Source organism: Triturus cristatus, chromosome 6, assembly GCF_964204655.1.
Source record: "Triturus cristatus chromosome 6, aTriCri1.1, whole genome shotgun sequence".
NCBI lineage: Eukaryota > Metazoa > Chordata > Amphibia > Caudata > Salamandridae > Triturus > Triturus cristatus.
Genome location: NC_140589.1, coordinates 672,225,513 through 672,251,472, shown reverse-complemented (window position 1 = coordinate 672,251,472; position 25,960 = coordinate 672,225,513). Strand labels below are relative to the sequence as shown.

The 25,960-nt window shown below is 48.5% G+C and overlaps 1 protein-coding gene across 1 annotated transcript in view; it reads right to left on the bottom strand.

Annotated features, from left to right (window-relative positions):
- The window catches only part of SRSF12 (serine and arginine rich splicing factor 12), an 84,923-nt gene that overhangs the window by 15,461 nt on the left and 43,502 nt on the right, over positions 1-25,960 (bottom strand). The window lies entirely within an intron of this gene.

The following is a 25,960-nucleotide window of genomic DNA, read 5'->3' as shown; positions in this document are numbered from 1 at the left end:
GCGACTTCAGAATGGGGATGTGAAAATACGCATCCTGCAAGTCGAGCGACACCATCCAGTCCTCCTGATTCAGCGCCTGAAGAACCTGCGCAAGGGTGAGCATCTTGAACTTCTCTTGCTTCAGATAAAGATTCAAGATCCTGAGGTCCAATATCGGACGCAATCTGCCGTCCTTTTTCGGAATCAGAAAATACCGGGAGTAGCATTCCTGACCCCTCTCCTGCTCTGGGACCACCTCTATCGCACCTTTCTGAAACAACTTCAGGACTTCCTCCTGTAGGAGAAGACGGTGGTCCTCCGAGCAAGCCCCTTGACAAGGAGGGTAATTTGGAGGGAATTCCCGAAAGGGAAGGGCGTACCCATTTTCTACAAGATCTAGAACCCAAAGATCTGTAGTAACAGATTCCCAATCTTGTAGAAAATGGGTAAGCCGGCCCCCCACAGGACCAGCATGATCCGGAATGTCGAATCTAGGGCTGCTTTGCGGTGGTGGGAGGGGCTGAGGAAGAGGAGAGTTGACGGCCACGTGAGCGACCTCCAAGTCTTCCTCTATATCCCTTGGACAGAGAGCCTTGCTGCTGCTGGGTTGGTCTGTAGGAACGAAAACTCGCCCTTCCAAAGCCTCTGTACCTCTTAAAAGTACCCCTCGGCTGGGATTGAAGGCCCAACGACCTAGCCGTAGCCTTACTCTCTTTGAAGCGCTCGAGAGCAGCATCAGCCTTCTTCCCAAACAGACCAGACCCATCAAAAGGTAAGTCCAACAAAGTTGACTGGACATCCGAAGAGAACTCGGAGGACTTAAGCCATGCACCCCTCCTGGTGGCAACTGAAGACCCCATGACCCTGGCAACTGAGTCTGCTGTATCCAGGCCACTCTGTATAACCTGGCGAGCAGCCGCCTGGGCATCCGATAGAACTTCATTGAAGCCCCCTCTATCCTCCTCTGGCAGTTTTGGCGCCCAACTTTTTAGTCGAGTCCATAAGCGCATGGATATAGCGTCCCAACAGACAAGTCGCATTTGAAGATTTTAATGCCATACTGGCTGATGAAAAGACCTTCTTGGCCGATTGGTCCACCTTCTTTGCCTCCCTGTCCCCTGGGACTTGAGGAAATGCCCCTTTCGACCGTCCAGAACAAGCCGCCTGAACTACTAGGCTTTCAGGTGAAGGGTGTGAAGATAAAAATTCAGGATCCCCTGGAGCCACCCTATACCTTCTTGCGACTACCTTGGAGACTGCAGGAGCTGAGAAAGGCTTGCGCCATACATCCAGCACAGGTTCCAAAATCGCTTCGTTGAAAGGCAACAGAGGCTCTGAGACCGCAGTTGGAGAATGTAACACCTCAGTTAAAATATTGGACTTGAATTCAGTAGATGGCAATTGAAGGTCCAACAACTCTGCAGCCTTTCTAATTACAGCATGATAGGGTGCCGCGTCTTTAGAGGGTTCATCCGATGGCGGAGTGATCTCCCACTCCGGAGACAAATCCAGACCACTTGCCTCCTTCAATTCGTCGAACACCTCATCAGATTCGACCAATTCCCCCTCTTCAGCCTCATCCATCAGAAAGAGTCTCTGCTCCAGCACCCTCTGCTCCTTCCTTCTTGAACGGATCCGCACCTGCGGCGTCGGCGGCGCCGTGATCGAATCCGACGGCGCCGGCAGAGGCGTCGAACGCGGATCAGCTGGAGCAGCCGGCGTCGAACGAAGTCGAGTCGGCGCCGGCGAAGAGGGAAGCGGCGTCGATGTTCTCGGCGCCGGCATCTGCCAAGACGGCGTCGCTGGGAGGAACGGCATAAATGGTGCTTGAGGGTAAACCTGCGGCACACCCAGATTGAAAGCCATCGGACCCATCGGTGCACCAGAGGTATACATGGCCCGAGAGAACACCCTGTACATTGCATTGAGATAATGCGAGGGGTCCTGACCTGGATTAGGGAAAGCCGGATACTGGTCAGGTAACACCGGACTCGGGCCTGCCGGCGCCGACGGTGGAACTTGCGGCGTCACAGACTCATCCGGAGCCTGACAATCCTCATCCTGGGCCGGAGTCGGAGACGGAGTCCGAGGACTTGCAGGATCTGGAGATGGCACCGGCGCCGGAGAGGACGCCGGCACCGGGGATTCAGCCGGAGCCGGCGAAGACACCGGAGAAGATGGAACCGGAGGCGAAGCCGGGACAGGAGAAGGAGACACTGACTCCCTTCGACGCCGAGCAGGCGATTTCGACTTAGACGTCGAAGCCTTATGATGCGACGAATGCCTCCTCTTCTTCTTATGCTTCTTGCTCTTTGAAGCATGTCCCGAAGTCGACTTGGAAGCCGACCTCGACCTGGATCTTCTTCTACTTCTTTTCTCCTTTTTCTTCATCCGGGCGATAAAGAGCTTTGCCTCTCTCTCCTTAAGAGCCTTCGAGCTCATTTTCCTGCAACTCGAACAACCTCCAACGTCATGGTCCGAGGACAAACACCAAACGCAATCGTCATGCGGGTCAGTGATGGACATGTGCTTGCCACATTCACGACAAGGCTTAAAACCAGACTTCCTTGTCGACATTCTCGAAGAAAGACAGAGAATCTTCAGAATAAACACAAAGTAACAGGTAAAGCTACCAGTAACGATTCCCGAAATCCGTTGGCGTCGTCGGCGTGGAAAAAAGGGAACTGACGTCATCACGCCGAGGAGGTCTTCTTATGGAGCCGGTGACGTCAGCGGAGTCGCGAGCGGAGCCGTGCCTCTGTGACGTCGTCTTCGACCTCATCGGCGTGGACTGCTACAAAAGTTTCCGAATGTTGCTGGCGCAGGGGATATTCACAAGGTGAGGAATCCACTGGCAGATGTATCCATCAGAAGAGTAATGTTCATCCACACATTTAAGCAGCGAAAGGTCGGATGCAGTCCTACACGGAAGCAACAAACCGGTGTCAATCAAAAAGAATTTCAAAGGATTGTTCCCACTGATTGAGATCACATGAATTATCTTTCAATTCCCTCCTCCTATCTGTCCATCCTGGCAATGTGAAACAGTGCAGATCCAAATTTAGAGAGATGGAAGGAAGTGGGCTAAAATAGGCAAGAGAAAAGAACAGTAGAGAAAACAAAATGAAAAAAGGATGTAAGCAACAGTTGCGGGTGGTAGTAGCCGCCTTCCGTACTGCCACAGTGACTACCCTGAACAGTGCGTCAGCTGTTTAGGTAGGCTCAATCTACTGGAGTCCAAATGCCATGATTGCCAATTTCCACAGCCCACCCCTTCTCGTAGTTCCAGCGTCCTCCCTCTCCAGTCCATATCGACCGTCTGTTTCCATCCCATGTCTATATTGCTTATTACCTCACTGTCATTACTTGGGCCTCCAATAGGGTCGCCACTCTCCCCCTGAATCCACCTTGGGCATATGGAGGTCACTCCTATCACATGCTGGGAGAAGCACATCCCAGTAATATTTTCTATTGAGTTGATTCCCCACCACTAAGGAGCATCCCAGAGCACTATTACACCTTTCAGAACACCAATCTCTAACCCCACCCAAACACCATTAGACATGGCATTAACTTTTGGATCTGCACATTTGAAAAAATAAGTTATGACAAACAGGGAGTCTGGATGGATCGCTTTTAAATCAGAGGATGTGCATGTGTCAAATTTCTCTCTGTTTAGTACAGGATCAATTATTTGACTCAAGTTCAGTACCAAAAGGTAGTCAAAAAGGGAGAAAAACTTGAAAGATGTTCACTAATTAAAATTTTTTTTTACAAAAAGTCAGAGGTACTTTTCCAATCCTGGAGTCATCACAACAGTCACAATTTAACAGTAATACCTGCAGAATGTCTGACTAAAATTCCATGAGACTACCTTAGATATCTCAGGAATCCAGATAAAACTGCCATCACAGCTATACTGGCTAGTAGTTCAAGCCCTGAAACTACTGGGGAAAACACAATATGCTCTTGGTTAACCAAATTTGACAAAATCCAACGAGAAATTCCTTAGATACAGTTTCTCCTGAGATTCTTGCTCCTTAAGGTACAAGTGTGCCTCATAATACCGGTGTCCTTCCATGCCATCAATATGCCAGAGGGCTGAGGGTTATGTAAAAGGCCTCCCTTGAACAGAAAACAGAAGACTAGATGATAAGAACCACCAACTCAAAATGCAGCACCGGAGGGTACGATTACTAATGGCTAGATTTACATGCTGCGGAACTCACGGAATTCCTCGCCAACCTGATTTTTACTCAACACGTTTCCTCTCCCACCCATGCTAAAGGACACACTTTGGACCAAATCTGGTCTTCTAATCTTACCCTTTCGGAGCTTATTGGTTCACCCTGTATATGGTCTGACCATTACCTAATTAATTTCACGATCACTACCATCACTAAAACTAAGACTCCCTTAATAGGCGGAGGCATGTCTAGGAAGGAATATGCTACTTACCAGTAGGCATCTGTTCTTGGCATGTAGAGCTGCAGAGTTGTACACTTAGCATAGATCGCCATCTGGTGTTGGGCCCGGATGTTTGCAGTTTGTTTTTGTTCTTTGGAAGTCACGAGTTCGGTGACTCCTCCTTCGGTCCGTACTGCGCATGGGCTTCGGCTCCATCCTCAGATTGTTTTTCGCCAACAGGGAAATGATGGAGCGTAGTAATAACAGTGAGAAACCCATGTGTGTTGTATCTAAATAAGATGGACTGGAACGGATACAGGTAGCCGGGGAGGCGGGTGGGCGTGTACAACTCTGCAGCTCTACATGCCAAGAACAGATGCATACTGGTAAGTAGCATATTCCGTTCGAGGCATATGAGCTGCAGATTGTACACTTAGCATAGATTATATAGCAGTACCCGACCTTAGCGGCGACCACCGGTATCCGTTGCAGCGGTTTGAAAAAGTGTCTTTAGTACAGCCTGGCCCACACTAGCTTGTTGCTTGGAATGCACGTCTACACAGTAATGTTTTGTGAAGGTGTGCGGTGTTGACCATGTGGCTGCTTTGCAGATGTCATCTAAGGGTATGTTCCCTAGAAAAGCCATAGAAGCCCCTAACTTTCTAGTAGAGTGGGCTTTAGGTGGAACAGATAATGTTCTTTTTGCCTTTTGATAGCAAATTTGTATGCACTTTACAATCCACCTAGCTATCCCTGATTTAGAGATGGGGGTGCCTTTATGTGGTGGAGAGAAGGAAACGAACAATTGTTTAGTCTTCCTGAAAGGTTGCGTTCTTTGTATGTAGTACAGCAAAGCCCTCTTAACATCAAGTGTGTGTAAGGCCCTTTCTGCAACAGATTGTGGTTGTGAGAAAAAGACAGGTAATTCCACCGATTGATTGAGATGGAAGGGGGAAATGACCTTGGGCAGAAACTTCGGATTTGTACGAAGTATGACCTTGCTGTGATGTATTTGTAGGAAGGGTTCCTGTATAGTGAACGCTTGTATTTCACCGACCCTTCTAAGGGAAGTGATAGCTACGAGGAAAGCTGTTTTCCAGGTGAGGAACTGTAGCTCACATTTATGCATTGGTTCGAAGGGTGGACCCATTAGTCGTGTAAGAACTACATTTAGATTCCATACAGGGGAAGGTGGTGCCCTGGGAGGAATTACTAGTTTAAAGCCTTCCATAAAGGCTTTAATAGCGGGCACTCTGAACAGTGATAAATGCTGTCTGTTTTGTAGATAAGCAGCGATCGCTGCTAGGTGTAAGCGTATGGATGAATATGCCAGGTTACACCTGTGAAGATGGAGCAGATAGCATATGATGTGCTGTATGGATGCATCTAAAGGGTTGATTGTGTTGTTACGGCAGTAAATCACAAATCTTTTCCACTTTGCGGCATAGCATGCTCTAGTGGTAGGACGTCTGGCTTCCATGATGATGTTCATGCAATCAGGGGGAAGGTTAAGGTAGCCAAATTCTAAGATTTCAGGAGCCAGATCGCAAGGTTGAGCTGAGCTGGGTCCGGGTGCCTGATTTCTCCATGGTTCTGGGTTAGGAGGCATGGGGACAGGTGCAGTTTTTGATGTGGTACCACTGATAGCTGTAGTAGTGTGGTGTACCACGGCTGCCTGGCCCATGTTGGGGCTACCAGAATGAGTGTGAGGGAGTGCTGCTGTAGCTTCCTTACCACTAATGGAATTAGCGGGAGAGGTGGAAAGGCGTATGCAAATCTGCCTGACCAGTTCATCCATATCGCATTGCCTTTGGACAATGGGTGTGGGTATCTGGCGGCGAAGCTTGGGCATTTTTTGTGCTCGTGGGTGGCGAAGAGGTCTATCTGAGGATGCCCCCACTGTTGGAAGAATGGGTGAAGAACTTGTGGATGCATTCGTGTAGTTGTTGCGTTTGTCTGCTGAGCAGATCTGCCATGGTGTTTTGTACGCCTGGAACATGCTGTGCCAGGAGAAAGATGTTTTGGGGAATTGCCCATCTCCATATGCTCTGGGCTAGGCGGGAGAGCTGGGGAGAGTGTCCCCCCGTTTTTGGATATAATACATTGCAGTCATGTTGTCTGTGCGAATGAGGACTGCTTTGCCCGAAATCTGTTTTTGAAAGGATTTTAGGGCTAGAAAGATCGCCAAGAGCTCCAGATGGTTGATGTGGAGCGATTTTTGCTGTGGCGTCCATAGACCTTGCATTGTGAGGTGTAAGAGGTGTGCTCCCCAGCCGGAGAGCGACGCGTCCGCTGTTAGAATCACCTGAGGAACCGGGTCCAGGAACGGCCGCCCTTTGGAAAGGTTTGTGGTATTCCACCACTGCAGAGAGTGATGGGTGCGGCCGTCCACCAACACCAGATCCGTCAGCTGACCCTGGGCCTGGTTCCACTGTTGTGCTAGGCACTCTTGAAGTGGACGCATGTGGAGTCTTGCATGGGGCACTATGAAAATGCAGGACGCCATCATTCCTATGAGCTTCATAAACACTCTTGCTGGAAGAGAGTGTTGGGGAAGGAATGTTTTGCGCAAGGCTTGTATGCTTGCGATTCTGGCTGAATTTGGATAGGCAATACCTTTGGAGGTGTCTATAGTTGCCCCGAGATATTGCTTTGTGTGAGATGGTAAGAGGTGGGACTTTTGGTAGTTCACCGTGAAGCCTAGCCGGTGGAGTAGTTGAATGGTGCTGTTGGTATGTTGCACACATTGATTGTAGGACGCGGCTTTTATTAGCCAGTCGTCTAGATAAGGGAAGACGTGAATCTGTTGACGCCTGAGGTGTGCTGCTACAACTGCTAGGCATTTGGTAAACACCCGTGGTGCGGTGGTGACCCCGAAGTGGAGAACCGTAAATTGGTAATGCTGACCGTCCACCACGAACCTGAGGTACTTCCTGTGAGACGGGTGTATTGGAATGTGAAAGTATGCGTCCTTCAGATCCAAGGTAGTGAGAAAGTCTCCCTGACAGAGGAGCGGGAGGACTTGTTGTAGGGTGACCATGTGGAAATGGTCTGAATGTATGTACGCATTTAGAGGCCGGAGGTCCAGAATGGGCCTCAGGGTCCCGTCTTTCTTTGGTATAAGGAAATACAGGGAGTAGACCCCTAGATTTTGCTGATTGACGGAGACCTGCTCTATAGCGTGTTTTTGGAGGAGGGAGAGCACCTCCTGTTTGAGCAGTGTGGAATGTTCTTGAGACATTGGACGGTGTCTTGGTGGGATATTGGGTGGGGTAGATGTTATCTCGAGACAGTACCCTGACCGAATAATTTGGTTCACCCATTTGTCCGATGTTATGGATTCCCATGCGTGGATAAATTGTTGTAGTCTGCCCCCGACCGGAGTGGGATGGTCTGGGGGGAGGGAAGGGAAGTCATTGTGCGGGCGGGGTTGCGGAACGGGTGGCGTTAGTTTTGCCCCTGCCCTTATTGTTGTTGCCTCTGTAACCACCCCTTTGGTTGCCCTTTGAAAAGGTATTTTGAGGAGGGGACTTGTAGGAGGTAGAGGCGCTATCGGTGGAGAAGCCTCTGCCTGTGCCACGAAAGGATGAGCATCGAAAGGAGCGTTTAGGGGCCTGTGATTGGAGTGCCCCCATAGACTTTGCTGTGTCTGTGTCCTTTTTCATCTTTTCCAACGCTTCGTCCACCTTTGGCCCAAAGAGAGTTTGTTGATCAAAGGGGTGATTTAGTATGGACGCCTGGACTTCAGGCTTGAAACCTGAGATTCTGAGCCAGGCATGACGACGAAGCAGGACACTGGTATTTATGGCTCTAGAAGCAGTGTCGGCTGCATCGAGGGCACACTTAATGGAGGTGTTTGTAATTAGTTTACCCTCCTGTATCAGGTCATGAGCCTTGCGCTTGTGTTTTTCGGGGAGGTGCTGCATAAGAGCCTCAAGTTCGTCGTAGTGTGCTCTGTCATAGCGCGCAAGTAGCGCTTGTGTATTTGCAATGCGCCACATGTTTGCAGCTTGGGAGGCGGTGCGTTTGCCAGACGCGTCTAAAAGTTTCGATTCCTTGTCTGGTGGTGGGGCTTCTCCTGAGGACTGGGAGTTAGCCCGCTTTCTAGCTGTGGACACAACTAGGGAATCTAAGGGAGCAGGGCCCTTAATGTATGCAGGGTCTGTGGGTGCCGCCTTGTACTTTTTTTCTATTCTAGGGTTCAGTACCCTGGCCCGGACAGGGTCCTTGAACACCTCTGCAGCATGCTTGGTGCCACCTTTAAGCATGGGCAAAATAGACGTGGACTTGTCCTGAATGTCAAATGTGTCCAGTAGGAAGTCGTCTTCCACTGGTTCGCTATGCATGTCCACCCCATGGTAGTGTGCTGCTCTCTGCACTAAGTGGTGAAACCCTAAGGAGTCCTCTGGAGGAGACGGCCTGGATGGGTATAGGTCGTCCTGAGGCAAATCAGGTATGTCAGGGTTGTGGTAGTCTTCCCATGGGTCTGGGGTCCCCGGTGGAGTGGGGTCCATTGGGGCGTCCGCCGGGTCATAATCTCGATCCCCGTAATTCGGATCTGGGGACGGGGTCGGGGAGTGATGAGGTAAGGGTGGCGGAGACCTGGGAGGGGGTGGAGGAGGTAGTGGGGAGGGCACTCAGAGGAGAAGTAGCAGAGTCCTTCCGGTTGGGCGGTGGACGAGGAGCCGGTGTGTCAAGACGTCTCTTCTTGACAACTAAAGTCAATAGCCCAGTCTTTGGATCTTTAAATAGAGTCTTTTGCAAAGGGTCTGGTGTAAAAAGATCCAGTGGCGCCTAATCGTCCGCTGGCGCCGATGTTTTCGGAGCCGAGGGTTTGGATGGTTTCTGTGCGCCATGCTTTTTTGGTACCTCCGGTGTTTTCGGCGTCGAAGGAGTTTTCGGCGCCGGAGCGTCGGTGCCGACAGATTTGTGTTTGTGTTTTGTCGGCACCGAGAGTCCAGGCTTCGGCACCGGTGGCTTCGGAGTCGAGCTGGGGATCACTTTCTTCGGTGCCGGATGGTGTTTTTCGGCACCAGGCGTTGGCTGGCTCGAGCCCGAGCGGCCATGAGACTTCTGAGGCTTCGACACCGGGCCCGAAGGTGGGATGATAGAAGCTGTGTGCTTGGTTTTGCCCAGGCCTGCAGGCGAGGGTGTAACCGGAGTCTCTTTGGTTTTGGGCGCGGGGGTGGGAGGGCATACAGTACTCATGACCCGCTGCGCCGGTGTGATGTCCTCCACGTCTGAGTCGTCGGCCTCGGAAGCGCTGACGACGTCGTCTCCTGCTCGGTGTGTAGTTGCCCCGAAGCTTCGGCGTCATCTCCGAAGATGTCCGGTGGAGCCGCGGTCGAGGAGTGCACCATAGTGCGTCGAGCTCTTCGATCCCGGATGGTCTTTTTTTGATCTAAAAGACTTACAGGCGGGGCAGTCTCTAGCATCGTGTTCTGGAGAGAGGCAAAGGTTACACACCTGATGGAGGTCGGTGTGGGGAAATTTAGACCCACATTTTGGGCACTTTTTGAACGGAGTCCTTTCCATCGGCCGGGACCGGAGTCGAGGAGGGCCCGAAGGCCGGTGCCGATGTACAGGATGGAGAAAAGTGCCGCTTCGAGAGATGAAGAAACTCGAAGAACGAGGATTTTCCGTCGAGGCTGGAACCGTAGAAGTTCGAAGCCGGAGCACGAAGTATCACATCCGAGCCCGATGGCGGAAAAAAAAATGAGGATGGAGCCGAAGCCCATGCGCAGTACGGACCGAAGGAGGAGTCACCGAACTCGTGACTTCCAAAGAACAAAAACAAACTGCAAACATCCGGGCCCAACACCAGATGGCGATCTATGCTAAGTGTACAATCTGCAGCTCATATGCCTCGAACATACAGTTCTGTTGATAAATCAGGCTTTACTAACTCCTTAGCAAGGTCTATACCCCCCTTTAACTTAGACCTTAACTCCATGAACACCGCGATCTCAGACTGGCTATTAAAGTCCTGTGATGCTCATGCCCCTCATCAAATTCACACGGTCTCGCCACACTGACGCACATAAGCGGTTCTCCGCAGAGCTTAAAAAAAAAAAAAAAAAAAAAAAAAAAAAACTCGAGCTACGGCAAAAAGAAAGATAATGGAGACTAAACTATACCACGGAGGTCAAATTTCTGTTCTCCCTAGCCCGAAATGATTATAAAAAGGCTATACATGAAGCCAAAGCTGCATTTTTCTCTGCCAGAATACTCAATGCCCAAAACAAATCTAAAGAAATTTTTAATATAATCAACGACCTTTGCAACACAGACAGAACCCACCCCAATCAGCCTCCTACTCAGGAGTTCTGCAACTCCCTCAACACCTATTTTTTGGACAAAATATCTACTATCAAAGCCAGCATTCCCGCCATCTGCTGCACAGATAACACAGACTTTGTCACAACCAACTCCTTCATCCTGGATCATTTCCCTGCCTTATGTCCCCAAACCTTATTAGATCTGTTGCCTCGTGTCAAATCCGGTTCCCCCAATGACTGCTGTCCCCCATATATTCTAAAAGAGGCCCTGTCTAACCTCCCCCACGGCGTTCTCCCCTTCCTAAATGAGTCTCTCCTCCAAGGCAAGATCCCCACGGCTTTTAAGAACGCGATAGTGGTCCCATTACTAAAAAAACCTGGGACCGACCCTCTGAATCATTCCAACTATTGCCCCATCTCTTTGCTTTCGTTCCTTGCAAAGATTCTGGAGGCCCACGTCGTCAGGTCCCTCTCGAACTTCATCGAACAGTCTGACCATCTAGCACCTAACCAAGCCGGGTTTCGCCCCGCACACACTACTGAAACGGTCATCCTCGCCGTGTTCGACACCTTGCGAGCAAATGCTGACCAAGGTATTTATCAGGCACTTATTCTTCTGGATCTGTCGGCTGCGTTCGACACGGTGGACCACAACATCTTACTGTCCCGTGTCGAACAAGCAGGCATACAAGGGCCAGCATATAACTGGATCCAATCATTTCTTGAAGACAGAACACAGGCCGTTCGTCTTGGCACTTTCACTGCCCCCAGGATTGTCACCTCCTGTGGGGTTCCCCAGGGCTCGTCCCTCTCCCCTCATCAACTCCTTAAAACATAGGAAGGTCACGACCTTCAATTATGCCAATGATCTCCAACTGGTCTTTACACAGGATGGCTCAAACTCCGCTTCCGAATTCCAAGCTACTATGCTCCACATCCAGCGCTGGATGATTATCAACCACCTTAAACTCAACCCCGGCAAGACCGAATTAGTCCTACCGGGAAAAAGCGCAATCATGTGGGGGCCCTTTTTCTGGCCATCCGATCTCGGGCCACCCCCCACTCCCTCTCCCTCAGTAAAAAGCCTCGGAGTCGCTCTAAATGCCGACCTTTCGCTTAGAGGACAGGTGGGGGCCGTAGTCTCCTCATGCATCTTCCAACTGAGGAAAATTGCTCACTTACTCACCCCCCCGGGCCTCATCCAGGCAGTAATAGCCCTCGTACTGTCTCGCCTCGATTTCTCCAACGCCATTTACCTCGGCCTGCCTATGTTTTTGCTCAGACGCCTTCAAATAGTGCAGAACCAGGCTGCTAGATTAATATTTCAGCAACCTAAATGGCATTCCGCCAGCCCCCTTTTGGCTAAACTACACTGGCTCCCAATTGCACAACGCGCAGCTTTTAAGACCAGATGCTTAATCTTTAAGGTTCTGCACTGTAGAAGCCCCAAATTTATCAGCGGCCTGATCGTGAAACATATCCCACGTTGCAACTTACGGTCTGGCCACCTCCGGTTGCTTGCTACCCCTACCATCAAACTCAAACGCCAGGAGGGGGGCGCAGGTTTTCGTACCTTGCGCCTGGATTCTGGAACTCGCTGCCTCTAGACATCAGAGCGCAGGAAAACTTAATGGGATTTAGAAAGGCCCTTAAAACATGGCTGTTTGCGCTTTCACTCGACCAGCTTACCCACCGCGTTATTTTGCAACAATTAGCGCCATGAAACCTTCTGGTGACCATGCGCTTTAAAAATCTCTATTAACATAACAATCTGCCTGTGGATTCCTCACCTTGTGAATATCCCCTGCGCCAGCAACATTCGGAACTTTTATAGCAGTCCACGCCGATGAGGTCGAAGACGTCACAGAGACACGGCTCCGCTGACGTCACCGGCTCCATAGGAAGACCTCGTCGGCGTGATATCGTCAGTTCCGCCCTTTTTCCGTGTCCGAGGCACACGGACGGACTGACAGCAATATATACACTGTATACACAGTACATAATATACAAAGCAACACACCCAGTGTGGAAAATAAATAGAAAGGCAAAAGAAATAATGCCTTTGACAGTAAAACACATTTTGAAACACTATTAATAGAATTGCAGGTATAGAAGGATGGACAACGGGTGGGTCAGTGAGGAATCCACAGGCAGATACTGTATCCACCAGAAAAAGCGTTACCGAAGGTAAGTAACACGTTCTTCTGATGGATACATCTGCCAGTGGATTCCTCACCTTGTGAATAGAATCCCACAGCAGTCCCCACTCCCGGAGGGTGTCCACCCTTCTATACCAGAAAGTCCTGAAGGACGGAACGAGCAAAGTGTCCGTCCCTCCTCACCTCGGTGTCCAAGCAATAATGTTTTGCAAAGGTGTGGAGGGAGGCCCAAGTTGCCGCCCTACAAATGTCCTCCACAGGAACGCCCCTAGACAAAGTAGAAGTGGAAGACTTTGCTCTAGTGGAATGAGCCCTTAAACCCTCTGGAGGTTCCTTACCAGCCAAAGAGTAGCATATCTTGATGTACAAGACAATCCATCTGGAAAGGGTGCGCTTGTGCACCGCTCGACCTTTCCTGCAGCCAACAAAGCCCACGAAGAGCTAGTCATCAACTCTGAAGTCTTTAGTCCTGTCCAGATAGAAGCTCACCGCCCTCTTAAATGTCCAAGCGGTGAAGTCTCTCCTCCCCCTTGGAAGGGTGAGGGGGAGGATAGAAGGTAGGAAGGGTAATGGACTGCCCCAGATGGAAGGGAGTTACCACCTTAGGCAGAAATGCAGCCCTGGTCCCGAGTACCATTCTTTCAGCATGAATGGTCAAGAACGGGGTTTTGAACTCAGAGCTTGAAGCTCACTTACCCTCCTTGCCGAGGTGATTGAAATGAGAAAAACAGTCTTAAAAGACAACAATCTCAAGGGACACTTGTGTAAGGGCTCGAAGGGAGAACCCATAAGATAAGTTAAGACAAGGTTTAAGTCCCATTGAGGCACAATAAAGGGAGTAGGAGGAAACGGGTTTGTGAGACCCTTAAGAAAACGAAGAATAGGTGATTTGAATAATGACGGCTGATCCGGCAAGCAAAGGAAAGCCGATAAGTATCCCTTTACAGTGGCCACAGCAAAGCCTTGCTGAGCAAGAGAAAGGGCAAACTGCAGAATGTCAGATAAATGAGTCTTCAAAAAGGATCAATTGACATCTCTTCACACCAGAGAACAAATTTAGACCACCTATAGTAATAGATAGATTTGGTGGAATGACGTCTGGCAGACAAAATTACATCTACCACATCAGGTGGGAGAGAAAAAGTTCAGGTTGCCCAGTTCAATTGCCAGGCATGAAGGTGTAAGCTCTGGAGGTGGGGGTGTAGAACCTGCCCCTCCGATTGCGAGAGGAGGTCTGCCCTCAGAGGGAGACGGAGCGGAGGGCACGAGGAGAGGTGGAGAAGATCTGTATACCACACCCTTCTTGGCCAATCCGGGGCGATCAATATGACTTGGGCCCGGTCTTGGCGAATCTTCCTCAGAACCCGAGGAATCAAGGGTATGGGAGGAAACGCGTAAAGGAGTTGTGAGCTCCAACTCAACTGAAACGCGTCCCCCAACGCTCCCTGCATCGGATACTGGAGACTGCAGAATGACGGGCCTTGAGCATTCTCGTGAGTGGCGAACAAGTCCACCCGAGGAGTTACCCGCGTCCGAAAGATGTGACGAACAACCTCCGGATGGAGCCTCCACTCGTGGTCGGCGGAGAACTGCCGACTGAGACTGTCTGCACGCACGTTAAGCACCCCGGCCAGATGATTTGCCATCAGACAAATCTGATGATCCTGAGCCCAGGACCATAGACGCAGGGCCTCTCTGCAGAGACAATGCAACCCCACTCCTCCCTGTTTGTTGACATACCACATCGCGGTAGTGTTGTCCGTCAGGACTTGAACAGACTGACTGCGAAGTGAAGGGAGGAAGACCTTGAGTGCTAAACGAATCGCCCGCAATTCCAGAAGGTTGATGTGAAGCAACCTTTCCTCTGGAGACCAAAGACCCTTGATCTCCAGATCCCCCAGATGAGCACCCCACCCTAAAGTGGATGCATCCGTAATCACTGTGGCCACCGATGGAGGTAGAAGAAAGGGCTTTCCTTGAGACAGATTGCCCTCCACGCTACACCAAGACAGATCCGCTGCAGCTTCTCTGGAGATCCACAGACTCCCTGAGATCTCCTTTGTGCTGATACCACTGCCTGCGGAGGCACCACTGGAGAGCCCTCATGTGCCAGCGTGCATGGTTGACCAACAGAATGCAGGAAGCAAACAGACCGAGCAGGCGAAGGACCTTCAGAACTGGAACGACCGCTCCATTGTAAAACAAAGGAATCATTTCCTGTATGTCGATAATCCTCTGAGGAGGAGGGAATGCTCGACACACAGTAGTGTCCAGTACCACACCTATGAACAGGTTGCGCTGAGAGGGCACCAGGTGAGATTTGGGCACGTTTATCGAGAAACCCAATTTGAACAACAGCTGAGTTGTATCGTGCAGATAACGCAGCACCTTCTCTGGCGACTCCGCTTTGATCAGCCAGTCGTCCAGATAGGGGAAACTTGAGATCCCCGACCTGAGATGGGCTTCCACCACCTTCGTGAAGACTCAGGGTGCAGTAGTAAGACCAAACGAAAGGACCGCAAACTGATAATGTTGCGACCCTACCGTAAACCGGAGATACTTCCTGTGCGACTTCAGGATGGGGATGTGAAAATACGCATCCTGCAAGTCGAGCGACACCATCCAGTCCTCCTGATTCAACGCTTGAAGAACCTGAGCAAGGGTGAGCATCTTGAACTTCTCTTGCTCTAGAAAAAGATTCATGATTCTGAGGTCCAATATTGGATGCAATCTGCCGTCCTTCTTCGGAATCAGGAAATACTGGGAGTAGCATCCCTGACCCCTCTCCTGCTCTGGAACCACCTCTATCACACCTTTCTGAAACAACTTCAGGACTTCCCCCTGGAGAAGACGGTGGTTCTCTGAGCAAGCCCCTTGACAAGGAGGGTAATATGGAGGGAATTCCCAAAAGGGAAGGGCATACCCATTTTCTACAAGATCTAGAACCCAAAGATCTGTAGTAACAGATTCCCAATCTTGCAGAAAATGGGTAAGCCGGCCCCCCACAGGACCAACATGATCCAGAATGGTGGATATAGGGCTGCTTTGCAGTGGAAGGAGGGGCTGAAGAGGAAGAGAGTTGACGGCCACGTGAGCGACCCCCGATTTTACCTCTGTATCCTTTAGACAAAGAGCCTTGCTGCTGCTGTTGGGTCTGCCTGTAGGAACGAAAGGTTGCCCTTCCGAAACATCTTTTAAACGACCCCCTTGACTGGGATTGAAGGCCCAAAGACTTAGCCGTAGCCTTGCTCTCTTTAAAACGTTCAAGAGCAGCATCTGCCTTTTTGCCAAATAAACCAGATCCATCAAATGGCAAGTCCAACAGAGTCGACTGTACATCTGGGGAAAACTCAGAAGACTTCAGCCACGCACCCCTCCTGGTGGCAACAGAAGACCCCATGACTCTTGCCACTGAATCCGCTGTGTCCAGCCCACTCTGATGCCCAGGCAGCTGCACGTCAGGTGATTCAGCCAAGACCTCATTAAAGCCAACCCTATCCTCCTCAGATAGTTTTGGTGCCAATTTCTTTGCAGAGTCCATGAGCGCATGAATATAGCATCCCAAGAGGCAAGTGGCATTTGTTGATTTAAGTGCCATGCTGGCCCATGAAAAGACCTTTTTGGCCGACTGATCTAACTTTTTAGCCTCTCTGTCACCTGGAACCTGAGGAAAAGCACCCTTGGACTTTACTGAACAAGCCGCCTGAACCACCAGGCTCTCAGGCGATGGATGCGATGTTATGAACTCCGGGTCCCCTGGAGCTGCCCTATACCTCCTAGCAACAGTCTTAGAGACTGCAGGAGCAGAAAAAGGCATACGCCACACCTCCAACACAGGGTCAATAATGGACTCATTAAAAGGCAACAACTCATGCAGATAAAACTGTATTGGTGTGGCCAGGATATAATGTTGTACAGATCACGCGAATTTTTGATGCCCTATGTTTCTAATAAAAATAATTTCAAAATAGAAAAAAGGCAACAACGGCTCCGAAACTGCAGTGGGAGAATGCAATACTTCAGTCAGAATATTTTATTTGAATTCAGTAGTAGTCAACTGAAGATCTAACAGTTCCGCAGCCTTCCTGATGACTGCATGATATGGAGCCACATCCTTCGAGGGTTCATTCGAAGGTGGAGTAATGTCCCACTCAGGAGACAAATCCAATCCACTAGCCTCTTTAAGTTCCTCAAACACCTCGTCAGACTCCACCAGCTCTCCTTCTGCTTCTTCCAGAAGGTACCTTCGCTCAATCATTCTTTGAGCTTCCCTTCTGGACCAAATCCGTACAAGCGGCGTCGGCGGTGCAGTGTTTGAATCCGGCGGCTCCGGTGAAAAAGGAAGCGGCGTCAACGTCCTCGGCGCCGGTAGATGCCAAGACGGCGTCGCCATAAAAAAAATGGCATGAAAGGGGCCTGCGGAAAGACTTGCGGCACCCCCAAATTGAAGGTCATTGGACCCATCGGATCCGCAGGTGCACCAGTGGTGTACATGGCTCTCGAAAATACCCCGTACATAGCATTTAAATAATGCGAGGGGTCCTGACTTGGTCCAGAGAATGCAGGGCACTGGTCAGGCATCACCGGACTCGGGCCAACCGGCGCCAACGGTGGAATAAGCGGTGTCGCAGGCTCACCCGGTGCTTGAAGCTCCTCAACCGGAGCCGGAGATGAACCCGGAGCCGGAGATGAACCCGGAGCCGGCGTCGGAGATGGAACTGGAGAAGGACCAGGAGGCGAATCCAGAACGGGAGTTGGTGACTTCGACGCCGAACTCTTGTCAGAGTGATGTCAAGAAGAATGTCTCTTCTTCTTGGATCGTGAAGCATGCCCCGAAGTAGACTTCGACGCCGACCTAGACTTCCTTCTTCCTCTCTTCTCCTTTTTCATCCTAGCGATGAAGAGTTTTGCCACCCTTTCTTTTAGAGCCTTGGAGCTCATCATGCGACAGCAAGAACCACCATCCACATCATGGTCAGATGATAAACACACCACACAGTCGTCATGTGGATCTGTGATCGACATATGTTTGCCACATTCACGACAGGGCTTGAAGCCCGATTTCTTTGTCGACATCTTTTTCGAAAGAGAAACAAAGAAATCCAGAAGAAACACAAAGTAACAGTGAAGCTACCAATAGAGATTCCCGAAATCCGTTGGCGTAGACGGCGCGGAAAAAAGGGAACGGACGTCATCACGCCGACGAGGTCTTCTTATGGAGCCGATGACGTCAGCGGAGTTGCGAGCGGAGCCGTGTCTCTGTGACGTTGTCTTCGACCTCATCGGCGTGGACTGCTGCAAAAGTTTCCGAATGTTGCTGGCGCAGGGGATATTCACAAGGTGAGGAATCCACTGGCAGATGTATCCATCAGAAAAGCTTGGTAGTGACTACAACGCACAAAAGGAGAGAAAAAGGGCAATAGTGGGCTCATGCCTGCTCTTCCTCGTAGAATCACACCAAGAATTGGTGCGACACCCTGGGCTTGCTCCAAACCCCAATTGGTCATGAGCAAAAAAAAAACCCAATGCCTTTGTAGCTACCTACTAGAATTTTAACTCACTGGGCGAGGGCAATTCCAAGAATTGGACAAGGTGGGCTCACTCATGTAATGCGACCTGCTTCATCATCCCTCGTCCCACCCTGGTAAGATAGTATCACCCTCGGGTGGGGTGGGTATAATCAGGAGGCAAATATGGGTATGACGACCTATAGGAGTCTCTAAATTGGTAATATTCTCATGCCAACAGAAATCGGCCTATAGTCAGCCAAATGGTCTTAGGCATTCGTAAGGGCCAAATCTGCGTGTCTACACCACAAGGAATTAATTGCAGAGTCCCATAGAAGGTATGTAGAGAGGTCCTACCTCTCCAATGAAGTATTCAGGTTATTCAACCTAGATATAAAAATGCTAGTCTGTTCGGGTGGACAGTAGGACCATAGTGGGTGCACTACTTTGATGAAAGTGTAACAGGAGAGCTCAAAACCAGTATCATGGGGATGGGAATTTAACTTTTAGTCAAAACTACTATTCATTGGCATTAGAATATTTATTTATACAGTATTCCACTCTGCTCACTAAATTGCAGCAACAGTAAAAGGGCATCATGGCTGCTATTGGCCAGGACTTAGAATAGGTCAGCAAACGCATTATTTTTTTGATCTGGACAAACGTCCTAATAAACAAAACTCTGGTTTACTGGTTAGAAGCCTATTTTTAAATCTGATACTAAGAATATTACTTCAATAATCACAGATTATGGAGCTCCCAAGTCAAATCCAAAAGCTAGTCTGTGTTGGGGGCGGGAAACTGAACATTGCTATACACCCAGCCGGTGTGTTTAGGGGATAGGTACTTTGGTGCAGATAGCTGAACTGAGCAAGTTTAAATCACTTTTTTGGAATAGGCCCATGTGTTGACCCGTTTAGTATTCAATTGCTTCCTGGAGGTGTCCCACAGTTGCCCCAATGTCATTTATTTGAACTATATCCAATAGGGCTCACAAAGCAAGGAGCATGCACCAGAATTAAACCGACTAATTGGCGGGGGGGGGGGGGGGGGGGGGTCGGGGCACTTGAGAGTTGTAAATATTGTCCAATAGCTTTTCTTTGCTGTGATAGATCTGCACATTAAGGTATCTGACCATTTTAAGTACCCAACGAAGTGGGGACACTGGTAGTCATTGTCATTAACAAATCTCACTAAAGAAGCCATAATTACTTGGAGGACACTTCCCATAGTGCAAGGCATCAGCTGCATACAATGATTTTATGTGGTGTCTACTAGCATTATTCCCCAATTTGAGCCATTCATTATACAGAAGAAAAACAGTTAAATTTGGGGCTCCATAGCCATAGAAGGCAAGAAACAAGTTCTTTACCTCAAAATATAGTTTTACCCCGTGAGACTGCAGGTCACATGCTGTGCTTTATTATGCATCTAGTGGGTGGTTTGGGTCCAGAATTGTATCTTGCTTTTATAACGTTTTTTTTGCTTTTAAATAGACATCGTGATTTGTTATGAGTGACAAAACATTTTGGACTCTTTTCCACCACTGGTGGATTTGAATGTAGAAGTAGAGCTGTGACCTTTTAGCAGATTTCTCTGATCAAGATAACCATGATTCCAAAGATCAAGATTGGAAAGATTGAGGGAGGTTTTTCCTCCGTTCTTTGACCAATTCCAACAATGACAGTTTGGGGGCTCGTTACCTTTGGGTCTCTGACACCGTTTTGAAGATTATAATGAAGTGCCTGAGACAGAAATGGAACAAACAGAGGTAAATGGGAGACCCTCGCAATGGCTTCCATTGACCTTGGTTTGATCCGTTCCCGTTGAGGTCAGTAATCCCAGCCACACAAGATGGGCAACTTTTTTTTTGTGTAAATCGGCTCGGGGGGAGGGGGGAAGGGGGGGGGGGGGGGGGGGGGGAGAGAGAGCGCGAATGTGAGGTGGTAGGAATTTTGCAGATTCTTGTGGAAGTTTCTATCACAAAAGTGTAAGGAAAAGGAGTGATTTCAGGCAAAGTGCAAAGTTTGAGGTTTGTGGGCAAGGAAAGCTCATGGGATCCACACAGGAACACCACCCCTGAATCCCCTGGTTGTCTAGTTTTCAAAAAGGTCTGTGGTTGGTTGGATTGCATGGGTTGCACAACAGCACACCCTATCCACACAAGGGTCAGTTGTTTCATCATATGCTCCCTACAGTCAAGTCACATAACCTTTAATTAAACCATAGTCCAATCTGGGGTGGTGCTGGCGGTGGGCTGCCTGGGTATCACCTGGAGTAAAAAATGCAGTGCATTGCACTGACCGTTCAAGCTAAAGTGCCTCTCTTTAGAGAACTTTTTTGATTCTGTGTTAAGTTTTAATACATATGCCAAAGGAAACCTGAATAGCTTCCCATTCAACCATTTGTCTTGGACCGAGCTCATCATTGCCTTTGAATTATCTAGCTATATTTTCTTATAGTTCTTCTGAATTTTGCATTTTGCAGTGAGACTAGCAATTTCCATGAGGTATAGCAGTGGTCTGCCTGGCCGATTCTAGGGTCAGTAACCTTCAAGACTGCATCCCACTAACTATCTTAATTTTCACTGGAGCAGAAAAGTGGAATATCCCTCATATAATGAGGTTTCAGGTGAATACATGGCTTTTGATCTTAAGTGCAGGAATATGCAGACCTTAAAGCTCAAACGTCTAAAAATGTTGCCCATTACCACATAAGACGCAGAAAAAATAACTAATATAATGACGACAGACTGGCTTAAGACATACGAAAGCTAACCCTAGAAGGGTCGCACTTGCTGGGAAACATTCCCTATTCTTGCAGTCTTCAGAGCTAGCTCTCCTATGCCCATGAACAGGGAAGACGCTAGAAGCCTTCAAGTAGTACAATATCAGACTGCCTTCTTCATATAGGTTTTCCAGAAGCTTGGTTTCTTCTAGATATTGTTCCACAATCTGTTGCGCTGCTCTTTGGAGGAGTCAAACAGCAGACAAAATATTAGCTGTCTGAAATGGTCTGTTTACCTTTACAACAAGCGTTGGGAATTGTACTAATTTAATACATGAAATATTTTAAACCATACGAACACACCAAGAACCGCTTACAGAAGAATGAACGATGTGCAAAAAACGACCAATGGTGAAACAAAAAAAAAAATTAAAGACTAAACAAAAACAACCATAAACAACCATAAAATTCTAACAACAATGTGTGGAAAAAATATATATTGGCACCAAGACTGGTCAGTGAGTTCTGTGCTTGCCCCGGAGAACAGCTCTCCTGCATGTCACAGTTTCAAAAACTCTCTGAAGAACACAGTCTGTCATCCTTTTGAGGGTAGTATTAAAGTGCAGCAGAGCTCAGAATAGAGGGTTAAAAATTGCCAAGCATTCAAAAATTTCAATCATCTCTTAAAGTGAAAATGTCAGTAGATCCGCCCGGTCTGTAGCAAATCACTAATTACCTATAAAGACTATTGGAGTAGGGAACGAAATAGGTTCTAAATGTCAACATGTGGCATAGATGGAATGGTCGAAGTGAACGGCAATGCAGCTCTTATCCTTCATATCATTTTAGGTTTTTATTTCTACAAAAGACAAGGCGGTGTCTGGTGAGTTATGGTTTCTATTCCAAAAAAGAGGAAATTAAGCTTACGGTAATATGCAATTTTCACGGTGACAGCTGGGGAACAAGCCTTGCTCGTGTGTTTGACAATGACCAGCAATCAAAGCAACTAAAAGTTCTCATCTTAGGAGTATTAGATTCAGCCAACAGCTTCATTTTGGTACCAACAGCATTATGTTGTGATGAAATTAGACCTGCCTCCCAGTCTCTTGATTTGAGGAAATAAAACAAGCACATACCACTTGATCACAAAGATTTCTTTGGTCGGAAAAACTTTGCACTAGATCAGTTCGAAAAAAATATTATATTTTGCCATTCTTACAAGCCAAAGGATAGTCTCGCCATTATCTTAGCTGCCACGGTCTTGGTTATCACATCAACAAGAGGAGCATTGATTTGTGGGCTTCATTTTTCAATGGAGGTCACTGGTAGCTACTTCACTTAATAAATAACACTTATGTATGGTATGAAGTTACAGTGAAGAAAATGTACAGACAATAAGCCAAATGAAGGGACATCAAAGCGTAACCCAAACTTACTTCAGAGGTAGCACTCTGTACGCAAATGTACATATAGCGGCAAAGACAACAAGCATTGGTATAGCCAATAGGTCTCGCTTTTGGAACCTTATAAGTATTTAGTGATGCAGCACAATATCCTTGGTGCAACAACATTAACTGTTGCATGGTTAAACACTTATAAAGGCCCCAAAGGCGAGACCTATTGGCTATGCCAATGCTGGTTTTTAGCGCTGTTATGGCCACTGGAATTAGGTAGCATGACTGTACAAAATTATGAGACGGGATTGACCAAATTATCTGGCAGGAAAATGTAAATTGTGCGGAAGAATGAAACTTATGTGGCAGTATTGTAATACTATTTTGTCATTTTAATACATTACAACTGTGTGGTCAAAAGTAATCTCATTAGTACCAGTTTAGCACCTGGATACAGCAATTGACAACTGAAAGTTGACCAGTTAACCTTCGCAAAGGTTTTGTAAATGAGCATCCCTGTGTGGTGCATTTTTGTTTTAGTAAATTTTGATTCATTTGAACTACAATGTTTATACAAATCTATAATTATTCAGTAGATTGTGATTATGTGGCAAATGCACAAAACCCATAACTATGCAGATAACATAGCAGCTACAGAATCTCTCAACCCCAAAAAATGAATGCCAGTCCCACCACCACAACCGCTGGTACACATTCAACACACCTGGTCGGATACAGTGACATTTCTTTAATACCGTGATGTTTCTGTAAATCTCCCCTTTGTAGCTGCCAGAGCAGACACTGCGCTCTGCTCGCCAGGCCCTGAATAAAGTTACACATTTCCAGACACCTGCTTTCAGAGTGTGCCTTTTATTTCCCCCCGAGGCTGCGTCACAGACACCGCCTTTGAAGAAAGTGGCCGGGGCACAAGTGTGCCAAAGTGTAAGCCGTATAAATTAACACGTAAAACTTGCTGTGGATTGTCAACAGGGCGGGCTGGCCACACCCAGTCTGTGTTTAGGCCACGATAGCGGGATGCGTATTCTGCCGCGTCCCTATGAGTTCTGCGGGTCGCTGCGTCCAGGCACATTTAAATCACACACGTAAGCCCCTTGCATGGTTTTTGTGCCCACCACAAGGATATTTCTGATATTTAGGACAGAGGCGTAATACAAAATGCCCCCTCCATCGCAGAATGTGGTGCACCCCTGCTCTGGATACTGTATAGCTTCCTGCCTATTCCATTTAGATTCGTCTCTGTCGGGGGCACATAAGTCCAACGAGAAGTTTAGTTGGAGGTGACAACAGGTCGCCTCCGTGGCAATAAGCAGTTCTTATCGCCAGCGCCCACCCTTGCTTCCTATGCAGTAATGTACAGTTGCCTCAGGCTAAAAAACACAGAGTTGGCAACGTGCCCCCAGAGCTTTAAGTGGGCCGGGTCCTGCCGGTGCCCAGCACGGGCAATTCTTAAAAGCAGGTGCAGAGACTGGTCCCTATGGGGTTCTCCATTTTCGTCCTCGCTCTCAGGATGGCATAAAATCTTAACTCTGCAGCAGTACACTGTTTTTGATGTAACTTAGTATTTTGCAGTTTATTATTGCAAAACTCGAAGTGCTTTCTTTACCTGAGCATCAACAGACACTCATTTGTTTTTTGGGTATGCACTGGCAATTAATTGATTTGCCCAAAAGCACAGGATGTTGAGCCGATGCTGGGACTCAAACCTGCTTCCTCAGCTCCAAAGTGGGCAGCTCTAGCCATTACATCACAACCTCTCGCGCATGAACTAAAGCATTTTTAATATTATATACAACAAAGCCATGGTTCTATGTATGCATGTAGTATATTTATCCTATCCAACTAACAACCTTTGACAAAGCCAATAGTCATGGCTTGTTGTGGGTGTAATGTTACTTGTTGTATTATATATGTGGAGGCAATAACAGAAGCAGCAATACACCAATCGGTGGCACATTATGCTGAGCACAGATTTTTAGCATAAATGTTTTAAGCCATGCCCTTAATTATATCGACCACGCCCCTTTGAGAGACAGCCCCGCCCCCAAGTATTTTCATTCCACCGAAAGCCCTGCTTGCCACCACAATGCCAATTGGGTGTGTGCGTGGTGTGCTCCATGGACCTGGCAGCCACTGCAGAAATATGCGCGAAGCCTCGTTGCCACAGGTTCGAGCTCCTTGGAGCTCCCCTCCAATATTTCCTTTCGAGGATGATGAAACCAGTACTTCTTAGTTGGGTAACAGTGATGCCTGTTTAAAGCACCTGCACACAAATTATAGTGTCCATTAAATTATAGTGTCCAATATAAGGATATTTATTATCTCATGGGAGGGCACCTATTGCTTGCACTGACAGTGACATTTATTCACCCAAGAATGCATGTCAAGGAAATGCAGGAAGCGGAAGACTTGACTGCACCCAGGGCCTCAGAGAGGCAGTAGCACAGCCTGAGATTCACAGGACGTAGTGCAAGGAAGGAATTTGGCCATTTGGCTGCTGTTTTGGATGAGAAAATACAGCAATAAAGAGAGTTATACTTGCCCCCTGGCCCTCTGGTACCCAGTGCCACTGCACCTGCTGCGTCTGTGGAAGCTATGGCTCTTCAGAAATGCCAGCAGTCCCACAGCTTCGCCTGCACCCATGCATGTTTACTGTGTGCCTGAGGCTTTAGTGAGGTAGTTAAGCGCCATCTTTGTGTCACGTTTGCCTGCTTGCCCTTTCTGGGGACTGTCAAGTGCCCTCCCCGTTTCGAGCCGCCTGTAGCCCCTCATGCCAGCAGATCCTGGTTGCCTTAAAGGCTGCGGAAGTACAAAAGAAAACTAAGTAAGAGAGAAAAGTGGGGACAGGGCAAGAGACCGAGAAAGAGGGGGCCGGGGACAAGAGACTGAGGAATGGGGGCCAAGAGGAAATAAACAAGGTGGTGGATGGAAAATAACATGGATTCCCACTGGGCAGAGACAAGAGGCTCTTGGGGGGTGGGGATCACACAAGATGACATGAGGGAGAGACAGACACACATGGGCCTGGCGGAGAAGAGACATTGTAAAACATACTGGGAAGAGAGAAATACAGGGAGACTGGGGGTACAGGAGACAGGCCAGGGGGTAAAAGACAGACAAGAGGAAGGGGTGGATGAGGAAGTAAGAGAAAGACAATGGGCCTGGGAATGAAGAAAGAAAACAGGTGGGTCCAGGGGTGGGGTGGCGAAACGTGAAGTCTAGTGGGGGGAAAAAAAAATAATAGGGGACAAAGGAGAAAAGTCACTATGGAGAAAGTAAAATGGGGAGAACAAGAAATTGAGCTGGGTGGAAGGAAAAACAAAGGATTGGCCGCGCAGCCGTGAAAATGACACGGCCCGCGAAAGTGAAAGTGATCGCGATCAAGCACGGCAGAGGTACACATGGCGGCTGCACGCGTGCACGACGCAGGCTTTAGACCACAGGCAGCACTTGGAAAACCCGCATACAAAATGTCTCGGCCAGACCAGCGC